Here is a 3,054-nt window from a genome sequence, read left to right on the forward strand (position 1 = left end):
GCAATGTACTCCAGTATCCTTGCCTGGAGAATTCCATGGACAAAGGAGCCTGGGGTTGCAGAGTTGGACAAGAATGAGTGAATACTTTCTTTCACTTAATACCTAGAGCTTCCACAAGAGGGCACCACAACTCTAGCCAGACACATTTTCTAGGCAAGAATAAAGGAGGGGCATGGGGGCAGGGGAAGGACACGACCAAGGAGACCAGCAGTGACCACCTGGCTCGAGGACAGCCAGTCTCTTGACCACTGACTCACCTCAAGTCCTGAGACGGAAGTCCTGCCCCTAAGGAGACTGTCAGGGTCTATCAGAATCTGAGTCTTGTGAGCCTGAAATAGAAACTGCCGAGAGATTTAGGTGATTGGCAGAGTGAGGCTAAAGGTGAAACTCCACAAGATAAAGAGATACTAAAAGGGTAATAATGGGTCACAAAAAAGCCAAAGGTTTCAATAAGTTGAAGTCACGAGAAAGAAGAAATTGAAAAAGCAGAAGCTTTAAGGACCTAAAAAAATAATACCTAGGGCAAGAAAGCCTGTCAATACAGAGAAGAGAACGCCCGGATACACAGCGACATGTAATCATTTTAATGGTGGAGCCCTAGAGGGGCTTCTCAAACTCCTGCTGCCTTTCATACGTGCATTTCCTTCTAGGGTCTCGTGGATCCTGTGTTCCTTAGCGCCAGGCATCCTTACAGTAAACTCTGCCTCTTTTCTGTTGACTAAGCAGCCGTTGAATCTCTTCTGTTTATTCCTGCAATGAAATCTTCTCAAAAAAAAAAAAAAATCACACAGCCCTGGTGTGATTCCATCCTGTGCGGCTGCTGGTTCGAATAGTAGTTGTTTAATTCCGTCCGGCTTCTCTCCCATGTTAGTGCGTGCCGCCAACCCATGGAGGAGTCAATGGACATGGACATGAGCCCCTTGAGGCCCCAGAACTATCTTTTCAGTTGTGAACTAAAGGCTGACAGAGATTATCACTTCAAGGTGGATAATGATGAAAATGAGCACCAGTTATATTTAAGAACGGTCAGTTTAGGGGCTGGAGCAAAGGATGAGTTATACATTGTTGAAGCAGAGGCCATGAATTATGAAGGCAGTCCAATTAAAGTAACACTGGCAACTTTGAAAATGTCTGTACAGCCAACGGTTTCTCTTGGGGACTTTGAAATTACAGCACCTGTGGTCTTACGGTTCAAGTGTGGTTCAGGGCCTGTGCATATCAGTGGACAGCACTTAGTAGCTGTGGAGGAAGATGCAGAGTCAGAAGAAGAAGAGGAGGAGGAGGTGAAACTCCTAAGTATATCTGGAAAGGGTTCTGCCCCTGGGAGTGGTAGCAAGTTTCCCCAGAAAAAAGTAAAGCTTGCTGCTGATGAAGATGAAGATGATGACGATGACGATGCTGAGGAGGAAGTTGAAGAAAAAGCTCCAGTAAAGAAATCTGTATGAGATACTCCAGCCAAAAATGCCCCAAAATCGAACCAAAATGGAAAAGACTCAAAACCGTCAACACCAAGATCAAAAGGTCAAGAATCCTTCAAAAAACAGGAAAAAACACCTAAAACACCAAAAGGACCTAGCTCTGTAGAAGACACTAAAGCAAAAATGCAAGCAAGTATAGAAAAAGGTGGTTCCCTTCCCAAAGTGGAAGCCAAGTTTATCAATTATGTGAAGAATTGTTTCCGGATGACTGACCAGGAGGCTATTCAAGATCTCTGGCAGTGGAGGAAGTCTCTTTAAGAAAATAGTTTAAACAGTTTGTTAAGAAATTTCCGTCTTATTTCATTTCTGTAACAGTTGATATCTGGCTGTCCTTTTTATAATGCAGAGTGAGAACTTTCCCTACCGTGTCTGATAAATGTTGTCCATGTTCCATTGCCAAGAATGTGTTGTCCAAAATGCCTGTTTAGTTTTTAACGATGGAACTCCACCCTTTGCTTGGTTTTAAGTATGTATGGAATATTATGATAGGAATAGTAGTATTGGTGGTCAGACAGATGGAAATGGTGGGGAGACAAAAATATACATGTGAAATAAACTCAGTATTTTAATTTAAAAAAAAAGATGTTTCCAGTATATTAAGTTTTAAAAGGATATCATTTAGTAGCACTACTTTATAATGTAATTTTGTTTTCAAATGTATAATAGAATATAAAGTCCTGAAGGACAGACATCAGGATATTAACAGTGGTTATAGCTGAGTGATGATATTGTGAGAATACCATTTTCTTTTTTTGCACAAGTATCTTTTTTCTAAAGTAAGCATATGTGTGCATGTGTGTGTGCTGAGTTGCTTCAGTCGTGTCCAACTCTTTGCAACCCCATGAACTATAGCCCGCCAGGCTGCTCTGTCCATGGGATTCTCCAGGCAAGAGTACTGGAGTGGGTTGCCATGCCCTCCTCCAGGGGATCTTCCCAACCCAGGGATCAAACCCAGGTCTCCTGCATTGCAGGCAGATTCTTTACCATCTGAACCACCAGGGAAGCCCAAAGTAAACATACACTAATTGTTAAATATTTTAAGTGCGATGCTCATTCAAAAGGATAGAATTTTTAAAGTTAAGATATGTTTAAAGATAACAGTACAAGGTTGCTGAGAAACTCCAGGAGGATCATGTGATGTGGGCTGGGCCCAGGGCCTCACAGGGTACAGGTGTCTGGGAAAGTCTCCTGAAAGGGGCCACTCAGGCAAAGTCTGAAAGGTCACTACCTCCAGGGAACGCTTGGAAAGTGGGGGAGGGGCAACATTAGCTGAAACAGAGAGTACCGTGAGATCATAAGAGACACAAATTTGAATATATTTCGAGATTACTTTTTCACCTTTAAAAAATTATGCACTATTTGATAGATATTTTAAAAGACAGTTTACATGTAAGTTATAAAGTGTAATAAAACAACAAAAATATATCCATTACCCAACTTAAAAAAACAGAACTTAACTAGCACCTTTGAGACCCCCATATACCCAGCTCTGAACCTATCAAACTCCTTGCTTTGAAAAGTTACAATGCTTCTGAATATTGTGTTTAAAATTTCCCTTATGGTTTTATTGCAAATG

General features: G+C 41.6%; 1 pseudogene; it reads left to right on the forward strand.

Annotated features, from left to right (window-relative positions):
• The first annotated feature begins 844 nt into the window (after nt 1-844).
• LOC109558081 (nucleophosmin pseudogene) lies at nt 845-2,048 on the forward strand (annotated as a pseudogene).
• Nucleotides 2,049-3,054: the final 1,006 nt, after the last annotated feature.

The sequence above is a fragment of the Bos indicus genome, chromosome 4, assembly GCF_029378745.1.
Source record: "Bos indicus isolate NIAB-ARS_2022 breed Sahiwal x Tharparkar chromosome 4, NIAB-ARS_B.indTharparkar_mat_pri_1.0, whole genome shotgun sequence".
Classification (NCBI taxonomy): Eukaryota; Metazoa; Chordata; class Mammalia; order Artiodactyla; family Bovidae; genus Bos; species Bos indicus.